Source organism: Canis aureus, chromosome 33 (genome assembly GCF_053574225.1).
Source record: "Canis aureus isolate CA01 chromosome 33, VMU_Caureus_v.1.0, whole genome shotgun sequence".
NCBI lineage: Eukaryota > Metazoa > Chordata > Mammalia > Carnivora > Canidae > Canis > Canis aureus.
The window spans coordinates 28374234-28399680 of NC_135643.1; the positions used below are offsets into that span (position 1 = coordinate 28374234).

At 38.7% G+C, this 25447-nt stretch overlaps 2 long non-coding RNA genes across 2 annotated transcripts in view; one reads left to right on the forward strand and one right to left on the reverse strand.

Annotated features, from left to right (window-relative positions):
• The window catches only part of LOC144304198 (uncharacterized), a 106145-nt gene extending 104660 nt beyond the window's left edge, over nucleotides 1–1485 (reverse strand). Inside the window, exon 1 of the long non-coding RNA XR_013371145.1 lies at nucleotides 1309–1485. This is a non-coding gene — a long non-coding RNA (uncharacterized LOC144304198). The remainder of the gene's footprint in view (nucleotides 1–1308) is intronic.
• A 77-nt stretch (nucleotides 1486–1562) lies between these two features.
• On the forward strand, nucleotides 1563–24538 carry LOC144304199 (uncharacterized). The gene is made up of 3 exons (XR_013371146.1): nucleotides 1563–1738; nucleotides 5567–5626; nucleotides 24352–24538. It is a non-coding gene; the product is annotated as an uncharacterized LOC144304199 (long non-coding RNA).
• Nucleotides 24539–25447: the final 909 nt, after the last annotated feature.

The following is a 25447-nucleotide window of genomic DNA, read 5'->3' on the forward strand; positions in this document are numbered from 1 at the left end:
CAGCCTGAAATTCTAGTAGACTTGAGCCCATGTGATAAACTGCTTTGCTCTGGGAAGAAGTGAGTGCCTCGCAAAGACTGATGGGCTGATACATATTAAACATCCCCTCCCAGCGGGAGAGAACTTGCTTTCCTGAGCATCTGTTCATCTGTTTTGTTCACATAGAACCGCTGCCACTCCATTCACATAAAAAGGCCTCCACTTCGAGTCACTTTCTATTAGACACTTGGATGTCACAAATGTTGCCAAATACAGTAGAATTTAAAAGCTGTATTGACTTAAGGAACTCTATTTCACAAGTAAAAGTGGATTTAATTGAACCTGCTTTTGTTTCTTTTTTCCATTTTATTTCTCTTGCTTTTTCTAAACACTATTCAAATGAAACTTTATTCCCTAAGAAATTAAGTCCACTGTGTACCCCAATTCCATTTCAACAAGCCCCATTTCTCTTAATGGCATTTAATGACCGTAATATGTACTGCTGAAAAAAAAATCCACCAAGTACTTTTGTTGAGCAAGAATACTGTTTGTTGAGTTTTCAGTATGACTTTATTCAGAGCCCTGCAGTGCTAATTTAAAAAATCTGTCATTCTGTCATCAAAGCTTAGCATAAGGCTCATGGCATCAATGTCCAAAGCTCTGAAAACAGGTATAACCTTTGGGCAACGATAAAGGATAATGTGGTGGTTCATGAAAGGTAAAAAGGGTAGTCACCAGGCCTCTAGCCTCTAGTGGCTAGAGGGACTAAAATGGAGTCTGATCCTGCCACTTGTTGACCTTAATTAAGTCACCTCCACTTCTCTGAATCTCATTTCTTCATCTATAAAAGAGAAATAATGAATAACCTATGTCATGGGATTTTTTTAGGGGAATTAAAGAATATGTGGAAATTCATGGTAATTATGCAATGAAATTCAAATAACACATTGACTGAATAGAAAGAAAAAAAAAAAAAACATGAGGGATGGGGTGTGTTGCAAATTCTTCCTTACTTGCTTTGGAATAACCCTTTATCAATTGTCCCTTTTTGGCTCTATGAAGGGATTTTTCTTTCTTTTTTTTTTTTTTTTTTATTTATTTATGATAGTCACACAGACAGAGAGAGAGAGAGAGAGAGGCAGAGACACGGGCAGAGGGAGAAGCAGGCTCCATGCACCGGGAGCCCGACGTGGGATTCGATCCCGGGTCGCCAGGATCGCGCCCTGGGCCAAAGGCAGGCACCAAACCGCTGCGCCACCCAGGGATCCCGGGATTTTTCAAGATTTTGAGATTTTCCCAAAAGTAGAGATCATTGACCCTATAACTTGCCTCTACAATATAAGCATGCAGTCATGCTTGCCCTGACCACATGAACAATACAGAGGCTATGAGCCCAGCCTTGTGAAAGCAGTTAACACGCATTGCCTCACCCTCATGCTGCCACTCCTCCCTCATCATAGCCCTCACTGCTACTGCTAGCCACCACCACCACTACTCCTCCGATGTTCCCTGGTCCAAATGTCTTTACCATTCCATTCCATTCCATTCCATTCCATTCCATTCCATTCCATTCCATTGTAAGAGCCCTCTCTTCCTGTGCTCCTGCCCTCTACCTCCTCCTGTCTACAAGCAATCTAGAGAACAGAAAAATGAACCTTCCCTCTAAAACTTTTCCCTTCTCAGACTTTTTTCATTTCATCATAGTCCAGATCCGTGCTCCCCAATGCCGGTGACATTTACATTTTCTCCAGCAATGCAGGTTTGTATCCTCATCCTACTCAAAGAATGGGATCTTGTCTTGATCCTTTACTCCATCTCTGATAGAAATGTCTATATTCAAAAGTCTGACCCTTACCCAAACAGTATCTGAAGCTACAGTTGTAAAGAGGTTGGTAGGTGGACTTTTGAGGGGATGATGAGGTGAGAGGTGAAGAATAGGCTACTGTGATGTTGGATAATTGAACGAATGCTTATTCTTGAGATTTTGCCTGGGGCCCAAATTTTGATTTTTTTTTTTTTTGATTTTTTTTTCTTTTTTTTTTTTTTTGCAGTACCATGTAAAGCACATAAGTTCCATGTTTTGGCTACCACTCCATTTATGTATGGAAAATGACAATTCTGTTTATCTACTTAATGATGGTATTGGTGTGAGGATTAATGTGTTGACATATTCGATGTAAATTGAATCTCTGACTTAAAAATGATATTGCTTTAGTGCTTCTACACATAGGCAAATCTTAACTGTGTGGATCCCCTCCTCCATTCTCCCCAGTGCTCAGGTCAATAGGGAAGGAACCTGAACATGTATGGAAGATATGTTTACCCTGGTAGATGAGATTCTATCTCAACCCCCATTGAATCTAAATTTGGCCTCTAGAACAATCCCCTGAGACTTGTTTCCTGTGAGATTACCAAAACAAAAACAAAAGAAGGGGAGGGTGGAATTCACCTGAAGGACCTTGAAACGTTTGGAAAAGTACTCAGGGAAATTAATGTCACAGCCTTTTTGGCTCACTAAATCATGGATGTATTGTGTTGCTGCATTTTATATCAAGAATGAAAGCCAATGGCAGTTGGCTCTGTCTCCTGCCAGAGACAGCTTTCCATATGCCAAGTTCCCACCAACAATAAGTCCAGTCACCTCTGCACCTCACTGAACAGCTCTCTATGAAAAGAACGGAGAGAGGCAGATTAGTGGAACTTCTAGCATTTCACAGAAAATATGAATGAGATGTCCTCACCCCTTTTTCTTCCCTCTCCCCCGAGTATCAAGTGATTTCAGTCTCCAGGACCCAACTTTCTCTCACCTGAATATGCGAGTGTGTTTATTGTAGTCATGCTGCACTGTAAGACAGTAATAAATGCTGGTTGCTAAGAGGATTTGAACAGATTTCCAAAGCAGATTTTAAGAACATTCTTGGTTTCTTAAGTCACCATGTTGGGATAGCAGATTTAGCAGATGGGAGAGTCTTCACTGGCACTAACCTTCCACTGTCTTCAATTCTAGTCTTTCAGTGCAGCACCTTGATCTATGCCCACGGGTTCTCTTTCTTAGGGTAATTCTTCCAGGAAAAGAAATCTAGGGCAGCCCAGGTGGCTTAGTGGTTTAGCACCACCTTCAGCTCAGGGCCTGGTCCTGGAGACCTCGGATCAAGTCCCACATCAGACTTCCTGTGTGGAGCCTGCTTCTTCTCCCTCTGCCTGTGTCTCTGCCTCTCTCTGTGTGTGTGTCTCTCATGAGTAAATTAAAGAGAGAGAGAGAGAGAGAGAGAGAAAGAAAGAAAGAAAGAAAAAAAAAGAAAGAAAAAAGAAAGAAGAAATCTACTGTCCTTATCTGAATATATTTTTGCAAAGTAACTACTTTCCACTTTTGCAACATAGATGTCAGAGTGAAGCAAAAAGTGAAAAATCCACTCTGCATGGAAAGAGGAAACTGTCCCTTATTTGGATACTTCTTGTCTTATTTGGATATGTCCTATTTGGATACTTCTGATTTCAAGACAGATCTGAAGAAGTTTCCAGGTTATAGTACTATTCCCCCAAATGAAAAAAGTGGTGACTTGTAAGACAAAAATGACAGATAGAACCACGAAATGTGACCGTTATGAGAATTTCCTAAAATGAGGTGCCCATGTAATTGCTTTACTTGGGTTGCTTTTATATGGCGGTTTGTATTAACACCCACAAGTGAGGACACTGATGAAATAAAGGAGACTTGGACTGCCAGAGGCCCATTTTTGAGTTGTCCTCATGAATGCAGCAAGCTCGAGTCCAAATGGAAAAGGGAATCACCTAGAGATCAACACTTGTGAGTTCCAAAGTGCTGCTCTGAAGTTTCATTTGCAATATGATTTCCCAGGAAAAGTGTTCACTGTGTGTAACACAAACAAACTGGGCTTGGTTCACAGGCCTGGTCAGCACCTGTGCCTCTGCTTTCCTGCACTGTTTTAGATCTCCAATGTGAAGACAGGTCTGTACAATGTTTGAGAGAGTCAAAGCAATCCTTCCATGGACTCTGGCCTCTTCTGAGTCTCACTCAAATGCCCTTTCTTTTTCACCTGGAGAAATCATGTGCTATATCAAATTAGAAGCCAAATGATGTTTTTAGGACCAGAGTGTTTTCCTTTGATGATGAACATTTTTTAAAACCACGAATTCCTGTTAAATACTTTGATCTGATTCATAAATAAAATATAATCTAGGAGCATGAAATTTAAAATCTCTGCAATGAATCATTTTAAAAATCAGTATAAGTGGACCTCTTGCATATGCACACACACATATGCACACACACACACCCATTTGCTTTTGGAGAATAATGTAACAATTGTGGTTCTTTCCTACTTATGTGGGTTTTTTTGTTTGTTTTTAGTTTTTATTTATTTATTTACTTAAGAGAGAAAGAGAGAGCAGGAGAAGGAGCAAAGGAAGAGGGAAAAGCAGACTTGGTATTGAGCACAGAGCCCTACTTGGGGATAGGACCTACAACCCTAAGATCAAGATCTGAGCTGAAATCAAGAGTCAAACAAGTCGGACGCTTAACTGACTAAGCCACCTAGGTGCCCTTCTGTTTACATTTTCTAAATAAGTCTTCTGCAAGGTGGGTGGCTGTGAGATCTCTCCCATATATGTTGTTAAATTCTCGAAGAAAGAAAAGAAACTACCTTTGGAACTACATTATGTCTAATTTTGTAGTTCCTACCTACCTTAGGAGAAGCAAGTGTAAACTGATGTGAGGCTGGGCCTCAATCATGCACATACGAGCTCAACCAATGGCACAACCATTCAAGAGACAAAACTTAATGAGATTAAGTCTGAGATCTGGATTCTAATTTTCAATGGGCTGAAGCAAAGGTTACTCTGATGTGCAGGACAGTTCCATGTCCAGTAAATGCTGCCTATATGCTCTTCATGGTCACTTTATCATCACTGATCCTCCGTCACCACATTGCTACTTAATCCTTGTTATTTACTGACTCAATAATAAAAGTAGAATATACTTCAAAGCCACAATGAGAAGAGTTTTATTTTTAAAGATGTTATTTATTTATTTATCTATTTATTTATTTAATTATGAGAGAGAGAGTATGTAAGAGCAAGAGAGAGAGCAAAAGCAAGGAGAACGACAGAGGGAGAGGGAGAGGGAGAAGTAGGCTTCCCACCAAGCAGGGAGCCCAACTCATGGATCTCCATCCCAGGGCTCTGGGATTATGACCTAAGCTGAAAGCAGATGCTTAAGCAACTGAAGTACCCTTGAAGCCTTTCTTAATAAAGTTTTCCATGCTTCCCTCACTTTTTCCATATCTGAGGGCAAATTCCTTTGTCTCTATTCACCTTACCTTACAGAATAGCTCATCTGGCAGTAATTGCAGCAAAAGAGTAACTATTCTATTCAAACAAAATCTGGTGATTTTTTTTTTAAGCTTTAAAGACTATCTTAGTCTGCACAGATTGCCATAACAAAATACCATGAGCTGGGTGGCTTAAACAACAGAAATTTATAATCTTCTGGTTCTGGAGACCGGAAGTCCAAGATCAAATTTCAGCAGGCTTTATTTCTGGTGAGAGTGCCCTTCTTGTCTTGTAGATGGTTGCCTTCTTGCTGCAGTCTTCAAATGGCCATCCTTCTGAGCACTGACATGGGAAGGTAAGCTCCTGGTGTCTCTTCTTAGAAGAATGCTAATCCTATAAAGGCCCTACCACAATGATCCTATTTGACTTTAATTATTTCCTTATTCCAAAGAGCACACTAGGGAGTTAGCACTTCAGCATATGAATTTGGGTGTGATACATACATTTTAGTCCTAACAAGGGTACTCAAACTCTCTACTTGGAAATCTCTTTTCTTGATATGCAGCTAGAATACTCACTCATAGATATGCCTTCCTACTCTAAAATAGCTTTCAGGTGTACAAACTGCTATATCAAATAGTCGGCACACAGTGAGAGCCACCATCCTAGATAAACCTTCCCTAAGCTATAATCTATGTAATATGAATAAGAGTTCCTCAGAAAAATGGTTCTTGGTTCAAATACATAAGACAAATGCAACATACTATTATTTTTCTCCTTTAGTTAGTTATAGGGCACATTAAAACTTGAAAGATTCTGAGCAGTCCTACAGTAAAGATAACTACTTTATATACTTTATACACTATAAACTACATACTTTATCATATAACACAATATTTCAAAAGTTTTTTGAAGAACTCCCAGAATGTTGGAAAATAATGTCCTAAATCAATCTAATTAAGAGAGTTTGCAAAAAAAGAGAGAGCAAGAAAAAAGAGAAAGAGTTTATAAATTTTTCTCACTAAATTTTTTTAAATTTTATTTATTTCTTTAAGAGAAAGAACATGAGCAGGGGAAGGGCAGAGGAACAGGTACAAGCAGACTCCCTGCTGATTGCAGAGCCCAATGCAAGGCTCTCCACAGGATTCTATCCCAGGACCCTGAGATCATGACCTAAACCAAAGTCAGACTTTCAGTCAACTGAGCTACTCAGGATCCCCACCAAAAATCTTTTAAACAATTATCTCCCTAATATTTTGTAGCCAAAGATCTGTGGCACTGCACTATATCTTCTATGGTAACAAAATCAACATGCACCTAGCAATTAAGCACAAACTAAAGAATATGAAGCTCTGAATTCTACTCCTGGTTTCTACTACCTACTTGTTTACTTTTCTCATTTTTTTTTTCTCTTTTCTACAGCTATTTATAACCAGTAAGATTATTTTGTACTATGGCTGTTAAACATATTGAAAATATGAAGCCCCAGATCTAGAATATATCAAAATAGACAAGTCCATGATCAGGATCACCTAATTCATCCTTTTTCATTTGCAAGGATATTAAAAAAGGGGGGAAAAAACTATCCTTAGAAAGATAATCTATGCATTCAGAAAGCAACCATTCTGATGTTAGTACTATTCCTGTTTCTCATGTGTAATAGAATATAGCTCCAAGATTCTGTAAGGATACATTCAATTATATGCAGACACATGTCAGCACACACCAACATTCGTGTGTGTGGGTAATGAAGTAAGTTAATATGAAGAGAGCTGTCACATCATCCAAAATGATTACATAAGCTAATTGGTCTGTGCATGCAAAAAGATACAAGACAACCATTACACATCCTAATAAATCTGCAAAATATTTACTTCACATTAGATACAATTGCAAACACTATGCAGTTCTGGAAAGTATCAAATGTTAGCTTTTATTGGTTTCTTTAAACACTAGATCATATTTAGGACTTTCACATTCAAATCACCTGTCATTCATCACTGTATTTGGCATGAGACAATAGCTAAAAAGAGACTGGGTCAGTGAAATTTTTGAATCACACCCACGAATAAAAGTGGTTAAAAGTTTTCACATTCACAGTGAAAACAATTAATGCAAAACTGCTCTAACACAATATAAAATTAATCTCCCTTTTAGATATGGATACAAATTAAAATAATACAGGATATGGACACAAGATTAAAAGAAACACAGAAAAGCAAGCAGTGCTTTTTGTCAGCCTCTTTATCATGGTCTGGCTTGTGTGAACATGAAAAGCAGGAAGATGTGGGCTCAAGCAGAGTGGGAGACACGGGGCCCAGAGACCTTCTTGGCTTCATTCCACTGGAAATATGATTACATAATGCTTTTCTTTAAAAAAAAAAAAAAAAGGAGGGGGGAATTCTCACAAATATACAGAAGTCTGTTGAATTTCTATACACTAATAACAAACTATCAAAAAGAAAAATTAAGAAAACAATCCATCTTAAAATTGCATTAAAAAAAAAATCCTAGGAATAATATAACCAAGCAGGTGAAAGAACTGTACACTAAAAACTATAAGACAATGATGAAAGAAATTGAAGACACAAATAAAAGGAAAGATATTTCATGTTCAAGGATTGGAAGGATATTATTAAAATATCCATATGACCCAAAGCAATCAACAGATTCAGTGCAATCCCTATCAAAATTCCAATGACATTTTTCATAGAAATAGAACAAGCAATTCTAAATTTGTATGGAACCATAAAAGACCCTGAAGAGCCAAAACAATCTTGAAAAAGCCAGAGGCATCATGCTCCCTGGTTTCAAATCAATTACAAAGATACTAATCAAAACACTATGGTATTGGCATAAAAACATACACATAAAACAATGAAGTATAAATGAAGAATAGAGTCCAGAAATAAACACACACCATCATGGTCAATTAATTTATGACAAAGGAGCCATGAATACATGATGGAAATAGGATAGCTCCTTCAATAAATGGTGCTGAGAAAACTGGACAGCTACATGTAAAAGAATGAAAATGGACCACTACCTGACCATACATAAAAATTAACTAAGAGATTAAAGATTTAGACATAAGACCTGAAGCCATAAAGCTTCCAGAAGTAAACAGGTAGTAAGCTCCCTGACATTTAACTTGGTGATGTTTTTTGGATTTCACACCAAAAGCAGAAGCAACAAAAGCAAAAATATACAAGTGGGACTACATCAAACTAAAAGAGTTCTACACAGCAAAGGAAAACACCAACAAAATGAAAAGGCAACCTATGGAATAGGAGAAAATATTAGGAAATCATATATCTGATAAGGGGCTAATATCCAAAATACTGAAAGAAATTACACAACTCAATAGTAAAAGAAAACAATCTGATTTTAAAATGGACAGTGGAGGGGTGCCTGGCTAGCTCAGTCAGTAGAGCATGTGACTCTTGATCTGAGGATTCTGAGTTGAAGCCCCATGTTGGGCATGGAGCCTTCTTAAATAAAAATGGACAGAGGATATCAAAAGACATTTTTCTAACACGGACATACACTTGGGCAACAGGCACATGAAAAGATGCTCAACAGGAGGTGGGACAACATGGCAGAGGAGTAGGGTCCTCACCTCACCCGACCCCCACCCCAACTTACCTAGATAACTTTCACATCCTGAACACCTACAAATTCCACCTGAGAGTTAAAGAGAGAACAGCTGGAACACTACAGGGAGAAGAGTTTGTGCTTCTAATAAGGTAGGAAGGTGGGGGGGGGGGGGGATAAATAAATGAATGAATGAATAAATAAATAAATAAATAAATAAATAAATAAATAAATAAAAAAGAATCCAAGGGGGGAGGGGCCCCACAAGAAGCCGGGCTAAGGCTAGTGGTGAAAGCCTCTGGGGCAGGAAAGCCCAGCCCTGGGGAAGCGGGAACTCGGGTAGGATCGCAGGAGGGGCAGTGAAGCCTCAAGATTCCCGGGGGGCTATAAGAGAAGGGGCCCCGGGGACAGCTCACAGCAAACTGCGGCCTGATCTCGGTAACAGTCTGGAGCGCTGCAGCCCTCAGGGCATTTGGGAGCATCTGCTCTGTTAGGCGGCCCGGCTCCAGACCGAGGTGGCCGTGCCCTGTTCCCTTCGGGAGAGGCGGTCCCGGAGTGCGGTTCCAGCGGCACAGGACCCGATCCCAGGGAGCCCAGTGGATACAGCCGGCGATCCCATGTTCCCCCCAGGACAGGTGGAGGTAGGGAGGGCACAGGACAGGGAGACTCTCCTGCCACGGGGCACCCCGAGCTGTGCAGGTCAGTGCCCCCTGCACCTGCCTCCAGGAGCGCATCCAGGCCACTTCGGACTGGGAGACTGTGGTAGTTACCGGGGGAGCTGACTCCAGGGCTGGAGAGCTGGCCACTGCCATTGTTGTTCCTCCTGGTTTCACCCTGCGCCTGGGAGGGGCGGGGCCACCAGGGAACAGAGGCCTCACGGGGTAAACAGCTCCCCCTGAGCCCAGCTCCCGGCAGGGGGTGGGGCATCTCCCCAGGTGCACACACCTGAGAATCAGCACAGCAGGCCCCTCCCCCAGAAGGCCAGCTGGAAGGACAGGGGAAGGGCAAGTTCTTGACCCAGCAAGGCTGGAAAGCTCCAGGGGAAGTCGAGGGACTTATAGTATACAGAACTAGAGGGTACCCCCCTCTATTTATTTATTTTATTTATTTTTTATTTAATTTTATTTAATTTATTTTTTTATTTTTTATTTTTTATTTATTTATTTTTCCTTTTTCCATGTCAACTCATTTTTATATCAGACTAAAACTTTCCAACATTTTTTCTCTTTTCCCACCTTAACTATAATATTTTACCAGCTCTTCATTTTTAAATTGCTTTCTTTTTGACTTTCATATTTCTACAATTATATGTCTTAGATATATTTTTCACTTCTGGATTCCCTTCAACATATTCAATTTAACTTTGAGAGATATACAAGATATGGGCTTTTGTTTTGTGTTTTTTGGTTTCTCTGCCTCATTTTTTGTTCTACAATGGCGGAAGTTAATACCTTCTAAGACAAGACCAGCATGCACCCAGAACCAAGTGGTATACTGTGCTGGTTCATTCTGTGAGATTCCTCATTCCCATTCTGCCCTCCTCTTTTATCTTGTTTATGTTTTGCTGGTCAATGTTGGGACTTTCAATAAGTATTGCTGGTTTATATAAATTTAGGATTGAACATCTTCTAATATATAGAAATTAATACACTCAGAACCAAGAGGATCACCCTCTAGGACCCCTCAGGTAAACTACATTCTCTCTCCACTACCACTACTTTACCACCACCACCCGCCAGGCGCCGACCCTTTTTGGTCCTTTTTTTTTTTCTTTTTTCTTTTTCCTTTTTATTTTTTTTCTTCTTTTTTTCTTTTTCTTTTTTCTTCTTCTTTGGGGTTTTTGGCCTTTTACTTTTTATGACTTTAATTTCAAGTGTTTTTCATGTTAGTGAACTTTTTGTTATATTTTGTTCTGATCTTTTTCATTTTCTGGTCTCTGACCTCATCAGAATCATCTAGGGTAGAATTTATTTAGGTCGTGGATGATATTTTTGACTCATCCCACTGATACAGCCACTCTGCACTGAGCAAAATGACTAGAAGGAAGAACTCACCACAAAAGAATCAGAAACAGTACTCTCTACCACAGAGTTACAGAATATGGATTTCAATTCTATGTCAGAAAGCCAATTCAGAAGCACAATTATAAAGCTACTGGTGGCTCTGGTAAAAAGCATAAAGGGCTCTAGAGACTTCATTACTGCAGAATTGAGATCTAGTCAGGCCGAAATTAAAAATCAATTAAATGAGATGCAATCCAAAATAGATGTCCTAACTGCTAGGGTTAATGAGGTGGAAGAAAGAGTGAGTGACACAGAAGACAAGTTGATGGTAAGGAAGGAAGAGGAGAAAAGAGAAAAACAATTAAGATACCATGAGAAAAGTCTAAGGGAAATAAATGATAGCCTCAGAAGGAAGCATCTAGGTATAATTGGGGATCCAGAAGACACAGAGAGGGAGAGAGGGCCACAAAGTATATTTGAACAAATCATAGCTGAGAACTACCCTAATTTGGGGAGGGAAACAGACATTCAGATCCAGGACATAGAGAGGCCCCCCCAAAAAAAATCAGTAAAAACTGTTCAACACCTCGACAGTTAATAGTGAAACTTGAAAATTCTAAAGGTAAAGAGAAAATCCTTAAAGCAATAAGAGACAGAGACTCTTAACTTATATGGGGAGAAATATCAGATTAACAGCAGACCTCTCCACAGAGACCTGGCAGGTCAGAAAGGGCTGGCAGGATATATTCAGGGTACTAAATGAGAAGAACATGCAGCCAAGAATACTTTATCCAGCAAGGCTCTCATTCAGAATAGAAGGAGAGATAAAGAGCTTCCAGGATAGGCAGAAACTGAAAGAATATGTGACCACCAAACCGGCTCTGCAAGAAATATCAAGGGGGATACTATAAAAGAAAGAGGAAGTCCAAGGAAACAATCCACAAGAACAGGGACTGAATAGCTATTATGATGACACTAAATTAATATCTTTCAATAGTTACTCTGAACATGAATGGGTTTAATGATCCCATCAAAAGACGTAGGATTTCAGACTGGATAAAAAAGCAAGACCCATCTATTTGCTGTCTACAAGAGACTCATTTTAGACCTAAGGACACCTACAGCCTGAAAATGAAAGGTTGGAGAACAATTTACAATTCAAATGGTCCTCAAAAGAAGACTGGGGTAGCAATCCTCATATCAGATAAATTAAAGTTTATCCCAGAGACTGTAGTAAGAGATGAAGAGGGACACTATATCATTCTTAAAGGGTCTATCCAACAAGAAGACCTAACAATTATGAATATTTATAGCCCTAATGTGGGAGCTGCGAAGTATATCAATCAATTAATAACCAAAGTAAAGAGATACTTGGTTAATACACTAATAGTAGGAGACTTCAACACAGCACTTTTAGCAAATGACAGATTTTCTAAGTACAACATCACCAAAGAAACAAGAGCTTTATTTTTTTTTAAGATTTTATTTATTTATTCATTAGAGATACAGAGAGAGAGAGAGGCAGAGACACAGGCAGAAGGAGAAGCAGGCCCCACACAGGGAGCCCGACGCGGGACTCGTTTCCGGGTCTCCAAGGAATCGAGTCTCCGGGACTCTTCAGGCCCTGGGCTGAAGGTGGCACAAAACCACTGAGCCACTTTAAATGATACACTGGACCAGATGGATTTCACAGATATTTACAGAACTTTTCATCCAAACACAACTGAATACACATTCTTCTCAAGTGCACATGGAACTTTCCCCAGAATAGACCACATACTGGGTCACAAATCAAGTCTCAGCTGATACCAAAAGATTGGGATTGTCCCCTGCATATTTTCAGACCACAGTGCTTTGAAACTAGAGCTCAATCACAAAAAGAAATTTGGAAGAAACTCAAACACATGGAGGTTAAAGAGCATCCTACTAAAAGATGAAAGGGTCAAGCAGGAAATTAGAGAAGAATTAAAAAGATTCATGGAAACTAATGAAAATACAGATACAACCATTCAAAATCTTTGGGATACAGCAAAAGCGGTGCTAAGAGGGAAATATATTGCAATACAAGCCTCCCTCAAAAAATTGGAAAAAACTCAAATACAAGCTAACCTTGCACCTAAAGGAACTGGAGAAAGAACAGCAAGTAAAACCTACACCAAGCAGAAGAGAGATAATAAAGATTCGAGCAGAACTCAATGAAATAGAGACCAGAAGAGCTGTAGAACAGATCAACAAAACCAGGGGTTGGTTCTTTGAAAGAATTAATAAGATACATAACCATTAGCCAGCTTTATTAAAAAGAAAAAAATTAAAATTAAATCATGAATGAAAGAGGAGAGATCACAACCAATACCAAGGAAATACAAGTGATTTTTAAAACGTATTATGAGCAGCTATATGCCAACAAATTAGGCAATCTAGAAGAAATGGACGCATTTCTGGAAAACCACAAATTACCAAAACCGAAACAAGAAGAAATAGAAAACCTGAACAGGCCAATAACGAGCAAGGAAATTGAAGCAGTCATCAAAAACCTCCCAAGACACAAAAGTCCAGGGCCAGATGGCTTCCCAGGGGAATTCTATCAAACTTTAAAGAAGAAATAATACCTACTCTACTAAAGCTGTTCCAAAGGATAGAAAGAGACAGAATACTTCCAAACTCGTTCTATGAGGCATCACCTTGATTCTGAAACCAGATAAAGACCCCCACCAAAAAGGAGAATTATAGTCCAATATCCCTGATGAACACAGATGCAAAAATTCTCAACAAGATACTAGCCAATAGGATCCAACAGTACATTAAGAAGAGTATTCACCATGACCAAGTGGGATTTATCCACAGGATGCAAGGCTGATTCAATATTCATAAAGCAATCAACGTGATAGATCATTATCAACAAGAGAAAAAACAAGAACCATATGATCCTCTCAATAGATGCAGAGAAAGCATTTGACAAAATACAGCATCCATTCCTGATTAAAACACTTCAGAGTGTAGGGATAGAGGGAACATTCCTCAGCATCTTAAAAGCCATCTATGAAAAGCCCACAGCAAATATCATTCTCAATGGGGAAGCACTGGGAGCCTTTCCCCTAAGATCAGGAACACAACAGGGATGTCCACTCTCACCACTGCTATTCAACATAATATTAGAAGTCCTACCCTAGCAATCAGACAATAAAAAGAAATAAAAGGCATTCAAATTGGCAAAGAAGAAGTCAACTCTCCCTCTTCACCGATGACATGATACTCTACATAGAAAACCCAAAAGACTCCACCCCAAGATTGCTAGAACTCATACAGTAATTCAGCAGTGTGGCAGGACACAAAATCAATGCCCAGAAGTCAGTGGCTCTTCTATACACTAACAATGAAACTGAAGAAAAAGAAATTAAGGAGTCAATCCCATTTACATTGCACCCAAAAGTATAAGATACCTAGGAATAAACCTAACCAAAGAGGTAAAGTATCTATACCCTAAAAACTACAGAACACTTCTGAAAGAAATTGAGGAAGATGGAAAGAGATGAAAAAAATATGATAAAAAAGAGATAAAAAAGAGATAAAAAAAATATAAGAGATAAAAAAAAATGCTCATGGATTGGAAGAATAAACAATTATTCTTCTTTTCTAACAAGAAAAACAATTTTTTTTTCCTGGTCCACAGAAGATGCTTATTTGATGTAACAAAACAATACAGTTAGTGTTAGATCCAACACAAAAAGCAAAAGAAATGAAAAATTTGTACAATGCACATAGAAAAACCAGATGTTTACTGTGACAACTATATATTTCTAAAATAATGCTTCTAAAATTACTCATTTATTGAAATCTACATGAAAACAGAAAGATGTTAATAGCAACAAAGTGGATAAAAACCAAACATCAAATTTTGAGCAAATTAACATACTGGGCAATTTTGCTAACAAAGCATGATTTTTTTTTTCTTGTTCACAATCTGCTCAAAATATCTTTATACCGACAGGGTGGGCAGAACATTTAGGTTTAATATCAATTACACAACATTAGCATAAACTTCCACAACTACAGATAGGGTATTGTTTTCTTTTGAGCTGGCAAAGTGACTTTCACGTTTAGGAAAACGTCTATGCTACCCAGAGCAATTTACACATTCAATGCAATCCCTATCAAAATACCATAAACTTTCTTCACAGAGTTGGAATAAATAATCTTAAGATTTATGTGGAATCAGAAAAGACCCTGAATAGCCAGGGGAATATTGAAAAAGAAAACCAAAGCCAGGGACATCACAATGCCAGATTTTAAGCTGTACTACAAAGCTGTGATCATCAAGACAGTGTAGTACCATCACAAAAACAGACACATAGATCAATGGAACAGAATAGAGAACCCAGAAATAGACACTCAACTCTATGGTCAACTAATATTTGACAAAGCAGGAAAGAATATCCACTGGGAAAAGGGAAGTCACTTCAATAAATAGTGTTGGGAAAATTTGGACAGCCACTTGCAGAAGGATGAAACTGGACCATTCTCTTACACCAGACACAAAGGTAAACTCAAAATGGATGAAAGATCTAAATGTAGGACAGGAATCGATCAAAATCCTAGAGCAGAACACAGGCAACACCCTTTTTGAACTTGGCCACAGCAACTTCTTGCAAGATACATCTATGAAGGCAAGGGAAATAAAAGCAAAAATGAACTATTAGGACTTAATCAAGATAAAAAGCTTCTGCACAGAAAAAAAAAAAAAACCAGTCAAGAAAACTAAAAGACAACCTACAGAATGGGAGAAGATATTTGCAAATGACATATCAGATAAAGGGCTAGTATCCAAGATTTATAAAGAACTTATTAAACTCCACAGCAAAGAAACAAACAATCCAATCATGAAATGGGCAAAAGACATGAACAGAAATTTCACCAAATAAGACAAGCACATGGCCAACAAGCACATGAGAAAATGCTCTGCATCATTGGCCATCAGGGAAATATCAATCAAAACCACAATGAGATACCACCTCACACCAGTGAGAATGGGGAAAATTAACAAGACAGGAAACAACAGATGTTGGAGAGGATGTGGAGAAAGAAGAACCCTCTTGCCCTGTTGGTGGGAACGTGAACTGGTGCAGCCACTCTGGAAAACTGTGTGGAGGTTCCTCAAAGAGTTAAAAATAGAGCTACCCTACCACCCAGCAATTGCACTGCTGGGGATTTACCCCAAAGATACAGATGCAGGGAAATGCCAGGACACCTGCATCCCAATGTTTATAGCAGCAATGTCCACAATAGCAAACTGTAAAAGAAGCCATGATGTCCTTGGTTAAATATACAATGGAATATTACTCATCCATTAGAAAGGACGATTACCCACCATTTGTTTCCACGTGGGTGGAACTGGAGGGTATTATGCTGAGTGAAGTAAGTCAGTTGGAGAAAGAAAATCATCATATGGGGGATCCCTGGGTGGCGCAGCGGTTTGGCGCCTGCCTTTGGCCCAGGGCGCGATCCTGGAGACCCGGGATCGAGTCCCACATCGGGCTCCCAGTGCATGGAGCCTGCTTCTCCCTCTGCCTGTGTCTCTGCCTCTCTCTCTCTGTGACTATCATAAATAAATAAAATAAAAAAAAAAAAAAAAGAAAATCATCATATGGTTTCACTTATACGGGGAATATAAGAAATAGGGAAAGGGATTATAAGGGAAAGGAGGGAAAATGAGTGAGAGAAATTAGAAAGGGTGACAAGACATGAGAGACTCCTAACTCTGGGAAACAAACAAAGGGTAGTGGAAGGGGAGGTGGGTGGGGGAATGGGATAACTGGGTGACAGGCTCTGAGGGGGGCACTTGACAGGATGAGCACTGGGTATTATACTATATGTTGGCAAATCAAACTTCAATAAAAAAATAAAAATAAAATAAATTTTTAAAAAAGATGCTCAACATCACCAATCATCAAGAAAAACAAATCAAGAGCACAATGAGATATTACCTCATACCTGTTGAACTCAGAAAAACAAAAAACTAGTGTTGGCAAGGATGTGGAGAAAAGGAAGGCCTTGTGCACTTTTGATGGGAATGTAAACTGATGCAGCCACTATGAAAAATAATACAGTTTTCTGAAAAAATCAAAAATAGAACTACTATATGATCCAGCAATTCTACTACTCAGTATTTATCTGAAGAAAACAAAAATGCAGGGGCATCTGGGTGGCTCAGTTGGTTGAGCATCTGACTCTTGATTTTGGCTCAGGTCATGATCTCAGGGTTATGAGATTGAGCCCCCTCATTGGGCTCCATGCTGGGCATGCAGCCTACTTAAGATTCTCTCTCTCCTTCTCCCTCTGCCCCTCCCTCCTCTCTAAAAAAAAAATGAAGAAAACAAAAACACTAACTTGAAAATATATACACACCTCACCATGTTTACTGCAACATTATTTACAATAGCCAAGATATGGAAACAACCGAAGTGTTTATCAATGGATAAATGAATAAAGAAATTATGGTGTGTATATAAACAGACACACACACACTGAAGTATACTATCCAGCCATAAAAAAGAAAGAAATCTTGCCATTTGTGACAACATGGGTGGACTTAAGAGCATTGTGCTAATTGAAATAAGGCAAACGAAGAAAGGCATATACCATATGATCTCATTTACATGCAGAATTTAAAAAACAAGGCTCTTAGATACAGAGATCATATTGATGGTTACAGGGGGAGGAGGATGAAATGGGTAAAGGGAGTCAAAAGGTATGAACTTCCAGTTGTAAGAGAAGTAAGTCAGGGGTATGTAATTTATAACATGGCAACTCTAGTTTATAATACTGTACTGCATATGTGAAAGTTGCTAAGAGAGTACATCTTAAAAGTTCTCACATAAAAAAAAGTTCCATAACTGTGTATAACTGATATTAACCAGACTTACTGTGGTGATAATTTCACATCATATACAAATTATTATGTTGTATACTTGAAACTATCATAGTGTTGCATGTCACCTATACCTCAATAAAATAAAATTTTAAGAGCATTCTCATAGCACCTTAAAGTTCTTCTTTTACAAATTCTTTATTATCTGAACTGCTTGATAGACTATAAATTACTTGAGGGGCAAAGATTGGGTCTGTTTCAGAACTGTGCCTGGAATGTAGTATATGCCCAGTAATTATTTTTAATTGTAATGAAGACAAATTGAGTTTTTGAACATTTTGGAGAAGGAATTTTTCTTTGACTAAAAAGACTCAGAAAGTTATAAAGGCAGAAAAGATAATATGAAAAAAATTCTAACACCGTTATCATATCAGCACATTTATTCAGAGCAAAAAAAATGTCTTATTTTAAACGGGTTGAAATCTAAAATGTATAAAATGTATGTTACATGCAGAGAATGACAAACTGCTGCAGAAAGACTACAAGAGCAGAAATAGCAGTGAGCTTACTAGGAAAGAAAACACACCTATCTTGAAGCTTAGTCATCATTACCTTTGGCATGAGAAACCCAAAAACATGCCACAAAATTGGAATCTCTTTCTAAAACTAAGATTTGGCAATTTACTAGATATGAGCTAGGATGAACCACAGCACTCAAAGGGGAAACTTCAAATGATTGTGTCTTAATGCAGTAATTAGGTAGAAGAGGGGAAAACACACACACACAAAGGAGGACAAAGGAATACAATAAAACAAATCTTCAAAATGGGTAGAAGTGAAAACACTCATTGTTTCAGCATGCTAGCATCTGGTAATATTGCAGAGTCTCCTTACAAGGCTCCCAGGCAGTCCTGTTTGCTGCCCAGGTATTACAGCAAGAAGAAATTCTGACAAAGACCTTTGGAGATCCCGAAACATAGTATGGTTGCTTGCATATCAGAAAAGGAAGACTTTCAGGAAGATAAATGCATGTAGGGAAAATGTAAATTCAAAGTTCTGACGTATTATTAAGTTGCTTATTTTTTAAAGTTATCTTAGAGTCTAAAGTTTAATGCTCAAGAATATAAATAAACAGGAAATATATTTTAAAGCACCAATAGGATTTTTTAATGCATACACATGTATGATAAACTATATACATGTGCTACCATTCCCTGTGTTAAACAATGTATTAGTAAATCTTAATTTCTTTCTTGATTTTTCACATAAAAACACATACAAATTCTATTCCTTTCTACTTATTCCTCAGTTTATTATCATCCACTCTGCTAAAGCTCTGTGCTGCCTGCATTATGGACCATTGCCCTGAGAATTTGAAAATTTGTAAATAAATCCTCAAAGGCCATAAAATATACCCTAGAATAAGTGGCAAGATATCTGAAAGAAAAAAGAACATTGGAGGATTAGGTTGATTTGCCCTCCATAGGGACATAATCAGAAATTCATTCTCACAATACCAATTAAAAGGGAGGGGGATGCTCCTGGCTGGCCCAGTCAGTAGAGCACATAACTCTTGATCTCAGGGTTTTGAGTTTGAGCCCCATGTTGGGCACTGATATTAGTTACAAGTAAAATAAAAAAAAAAAAAAAAAAAAAAAAAAAACTTTAAAAAGTCATGTAATTAATGGGATGATTGTATTTTTTAGGACTCAAGGATGAGTTTCTTAAATTGTACTCAAATTTATTTCTTTTCAATATTAAATTCCAAACAAACTTAGCAAAAAATACTTCATGACAATTTGACTGATAATATAAATGTGAGAATGGATAGAAGTCTGGAAACCCCTGTTTCTAGACAGAGGTCAGAAAATGGGGAGAGGAACTGATGACTATACAAGAAAAAAAGAAAAACAAGGGAATGTGAATGGCATAAACAAAAACTTTTTTTAATGGCATAAAAAAAAGTTGTAGAGATATTATCTCAGTGATTTCAAAGGGATGTATTTTAAACAAGAGGAATCTGTTTTATTTGTATATAGACAAGAACATTCACACGGCCAGTGTACACATACCTTCATTTCTGCATAAACCCCTATTACCTCTAATAGCGTCCTTATTACTTGACTTCAGCTGCCTGAGTTTGATAATAAATCCACCAAAAGAAATATCCAGTGACAGGAAAAGATAGATTTACAGTTTTCCCATGGGATCCCAGGCATAAATTCAGTTTTTTTTCTTAATGCCCAAAGTTGCAGATGCTTTCCATTTTTACAAATACATTTTTGTATGACTGTCTACTATGGCATGTTATAAATTTTAGTTATTTCACTTCTTATAAAAGGCCGTACATTAAAATCTCATTTCAACTATTAAGCCTTAGAACAAAAGGAGCGCTATTCCACCCACTACCAGGTTCTTCACCAGTGCACTGTTTTATTCATCAAGATCTTCCTGTGGTGGCTAAAGTTCTACTTCTAACCTGTTCAGTGTATTCTTTCCCTTTCAGGATATTTGTTACTCCGAGACTTCTTTTTCTCTAAGAATCCTTTCACTTAAGCAATACTGACTCATTTTTCAGCAAAATTTTTGTCCTCATTCTGCCAAAAGAGAAAAAAATCCCTGCAGTTGCCACCTGTTGAACATTTTCAATTTCCACAATTTCCTCTCAATAAAATGCTGACCAGAATTACAGTAATTCTGAAAGTGTTCTCACTGGCTCCTTCTTTAATGCTGGAAGAACTTACCACTGATGGACTATTTCTTTTGATAGTTGTACATTCTAAGGCTGCATTTTACTACTGCCAAATCGAATGCAGATGGTTTCAATGTAGAAGCCACAATCTAGCCTCAGTCTCTTTCCTGATCAGTATTCTTCTTGGGGCTTTCACTTCAAACTGTTGATCCCAGGAGTCTCTGGCCTTGTCTGTATGACTTATCAATTCTCTATACAAACCACCTTCCCCTCTCAAAGGGTGAAACACTGAGATTATTACAAAATGGCCCCCTTTATAACATCATAACCACTATTCTTTTGCATTTGTCATCACTCAAATCACTATGTTTCAAATACCCATCCCTAATATATCATGCAGACATCATCAGGTTGAGTGTAACATTACTGCTTGAGCACTTACTTAACTTCCTCTCCCTTCCCACTGGTTTTCAACATTCACTGGACTTTTCCCATCCACAGATGAAATGTTGATTTGCTTTTCCCAACCTCCTAGCCTAAATTAGACCAAAACCCAAACCAGGCCCACTGCCTTCTCAGCTACAAAGACTTCATAAACTCTATACAGTGGCGTCATGAGAAACACTAGTCAAGGGAAAGATAATCCCACTATACATGTTGAAAATTTCCATTACCTCATTGCAGTGGGTTAATGGTGGCCCTCTGAAAGACATGCCTATATCCCAGAAAGTGTGATTTTTATCTCATTTTGGAAAAGCAGCTTTGCAGATGCAGCCAAGGTAAGGATTTCAAGACAAAATCATCCAAGATTTTTCAGGTGGACACTAAGTCCAGTGGCAAGTGCCTTCAGAAGGTATACAAGGGAAGACACACAGAGGAGTAGGCCATGTGAGGAGGGAAGCAGAGATAGGAGCGATGCAGCCACCTGCCAAGGAGCATCTGGAGCCACCAGCAGTGGGAGGAGGCAAGGAAGGATCCTCCCAGAGCCGCCAGAGGGAGCACGGCCCTGCCAACACCTTGATTTTGGACTTTTGGCCCCCAGGCCATGAGAGAATAAATTTCTATTGTTTTAAGCCACCCCATTTGTACAAATGTGTTAAGGCAGCCCTAGGAAATTAACAAATCCATTATAATTACATACAGCTTAGTTAGGAAGGAAACACTCAAGTCAGGATCCTTGAATACAAATACTTACTAGGATCACAAAATTTTGAGTTACCTAGGTTCATTCACCCTATAAGTATTGACCATCTCTTGTTTGCCAGGTCCCATACTAATTATTGGGAATACACAGGAAAACAGGGGGAAACCGTTGTTCCTGCCTGAATAGAGCTGATATGGTTAGTGTTTCCAGTCCAAAATTAAGCCAAAGGCAATTCTAATTTCTAAAGGAAAATAATCTTGGAAATGCTTTTTAACTGGAAGTCCTTAATTATGTATAAAATAATTAATACCACATGAATAAGTTTTCTTCCATGCATGTAGCTTCAAAAATGAAGTAAAAAAGCATTTGGCCAAATATATTTGGGACTTTCCTGAGTTTAAGTCTTTAGGAAAATGGTTGGAAGGACACAATGAACTCCCAAATGACAGTGGTGATAAAAATGACTATGCCATCATTTGTAAGTGTTGTTTGTTTCTGAACAACTTGTACGCTATGTAAACATTTGTGTGGGGGGGAGGGTTTGTATGTTGTGTAAACTTTTTTTCTTCACCCTCACCCAGACAACTTGGGGAAATCCATGAGGTGGAATGAAGCATGGAGATTACCTGCTTAACTATACTCACATGTATTTTTTTTTTAATTTTTATTTTTTATTTTTATTTTTTATTTATGATAGTCACACACAGAGAGAGAGGCAGAGACACAGGCAGAGGGAGAAGCAGGCTCCATGCACCGGGAGCCCGACGTGGGATTCGATCCCGGGTCTCCAGGATCGCGCCCTGGGCCAAAGGCAGGCGCCAAACCGCTGCGCCACCCAGGGATCCCTATACTCACATGTATTAAGAACAACAATAACTATCATTTATTGTGATGATTACTTTCCAGTCACTTTGCCTAAATGGTTTATACACAGAATCTCATTTGACCTACAAAACATCCCTAAGAGACAGTCCCAATTATCTACTTTCTTTGAGGTCAGCTATTTGCCTGCATTCCTGAAAACCTCATTCCCTTGCCCAGATAAGTGACCATGGATTTGGAAGTTCCAATAACTTCTGACTTTCTTACTGTTCCTCTCTGCCTTTGCCTGGCCTTCCTGCCTTGCTGTTAACTGATGAAATGACTATCACAATCCTAGAAATATGACCCAAAGTGACTGTGCACCTGCAAAAGAGTCTCCATTCTTCATTAGATAGAGCTGAGGACAGAAACAGCTCCAGGCTTGAAGGGACTTTTTCCTAACAGCCTGGGATTGACCACTATCTGCTCTGACCTCCCATGTTACATTCAGACATAATATACACATGCCAACAGACTGTCATTCAGATTGTCTCCACCCTCCCTGCCCTTCTATCACTTTCTTTCTGTTTAATCCTGCCTGTCACCCAAAGGAGTGGCAATGCCAAATGGATTTGATGGCAGAACTAGCACAAAATTTGCAGATTGTCTGAAGCCTAATCTGCTCATAGTAAAAACCCAAAGGATGGGGACTTTAACAGAGCCTAAAGGAATCTGCTGCTATAAAGTTGCATCTTAAAAAGTAGTCATAAGACCACCTGTTTTAGAATCTCCTACAGTGCTAAAAATTCAGCTTCTCAGACTATACCCCAAGCTCACTGAATCAAGAACAAAGACTTGAGGTCTGGGAATCTGCACTATTAACATTCCCAGGTGTTTTTTAATATGCTTGGAAGAGTGGAATCCACAAGATGAGGAAACTCCCCTAAGAAGTCATCACTAAATGGATGTATGCTGGTGTCAGTATAAAGAAGGCAAAGGGGGGCAAGGAAAAAGGACAGAATGACCTTAAAAGATGACCACCGGAGAATACAAAAACTGTGTATAGTAAAAAGAATACTGGATTGGGACTCAAAAGACCCAGGTTCTGCGCTCAACTCTACTACTCATTCATTCAAAATGTATGTATTAACTAACTACTATGTAGACAATTTTGAAAGAGGCTCTAGGGATACAGCAGAAGGCAAATCCCTGACCACAAGGAGCTTGCAAGGGAGACAGACAATAACAAGTAAGCATATTGTTCAGTAACATATGAGTGCTCTGAAAAGAGACAGAGTTAGGGATAAGGAGTAATGGGAGTGAGCAATCAGATCTGGAAAGTGGATGAAATGAGGTAAGCAAACTATTCCAGTATCTATCGAGAGAGCATTTAGCTGGAATGGAGCTTGTATGCAGATGGAATACCAGGTAGGAAGCTTTGAGGAAAGGAGTGTTGTATACAAGGAAGAGAATGAAGCTAGCATGTCTGGAACAACATGAGTACATCAGGGTCTAACTCTCTTCATTCCCAAAACTTTATTTCATCAACAAGCATTTATAGGTTAAATTTAATTTCCTGTGCTTTGACCCATAGCAGGCGTGGTCTGTGAAATTCTGATTTAATTTTCTTAGTACAAGGGTGACTTGAGAAAGATCCAAGTTTTTGCACAAACAAATTAACAGCTAGCCATCTACAATGCCATGGTTTTTACAACCTTCCCCTGACATCTCTATCCATAAAGTCATCCTATTAAGTAAGTCAGAAAAGTTCATTGTTTCTCAATAGCTACTATTTCTAGTAACTTACTCTTTGGAATACATGGAGAACACTGGAGTTCTAGTTTCAAGCCATGAATATGTTAGCTCGGATTTGCCTGATTAGCTGAGGGTCAACAACCTAGATGCCTACACAGGCACAGAATGGTTTGGGAATGGAGATGGGGTAAGGAGGAAGAGTTACAATAAAATTGTGTTCCTACAGGGAAAAGGACAGAAAAAATAAAGCCAGAGATACATCTTCCTGTGACCAGGATTCATCATGGAATTCCCACCAAATCCTGGGCAGCTCAGAAGGCAGTATAAAGACAGCATGAGGATCCCAAATGTGCACATAACAGGCTCCAAATGATGAAAGCCCTTGAGTGGAACTTGAGGGAAAAATTCAAAAATAAATTTCAAAACTGAATCTTTTTATTCTGTTTTACTTTTATTTGCTATACATAAAGTAAATCCCATTCCTAATTTAACTAACATTAGTGAGACTTTCTAATTCACCATCAGCTGCCTCTCCCCAGCCTCATTTGTCTCCCTCCCCTCTTCTCTGGGACCCAGCAGTGTGCCTAATTTATAGGCACACAGAATCCCATTGCCCACCACTGCAACACTTTTAAATAAAACAACAGACATCTACAGTTCCTTCTGGTGTATTTGTTTGTATTTAGACCGTAGCTTTTGACTTGGGAAAAGGAAAAGGAAGCATCTCAAAGATTAAGTTGGCCAGAGATCATCTTCTTGGTTTGAAAATGAAGACTATCAGAGTGGGGGGAGGAGAGGGTGGAGAGAAAAGGTCTTGAGAATAGTTCTCTCCATGTAAAGTACTAAATTGAACGATGTACCAGTAACAACAGCAACACAAGAACAACCACAAAAACTTGACTAATGTTTTTGGATACAGTAGAGAATGAACCCAGGTTTTCAAAATCTATCAAGTAACTATATTCTGCATCACAGAGCTCATAACCACACTCCATGAGGTTCATCAATTCAGAATTTGGGTTCATCGGTAGGTACACTTTTAGAACCAACAATAATCAGCGCTTCAATCACCCTTGTCTTTGTGTCACTACCAAAAAAAAAAAAAAAATTACCTCACAATTGTGTCCCTCCTGGACTCCACTGAATGAAACCAGTTGTTTTCACAAAACCGTTGGCATGTTTCTCAAGCCAAATTCTAAACATCCAATCTTCTCTCCACCTGAAACATGCAGTTAGAAATGTAGCATAGAAAACAACATATTTTAATAATTCTACACCCGTCTGTCCTTTTGATATTGATTTGCTCCGGAGTTCAGTTCTTT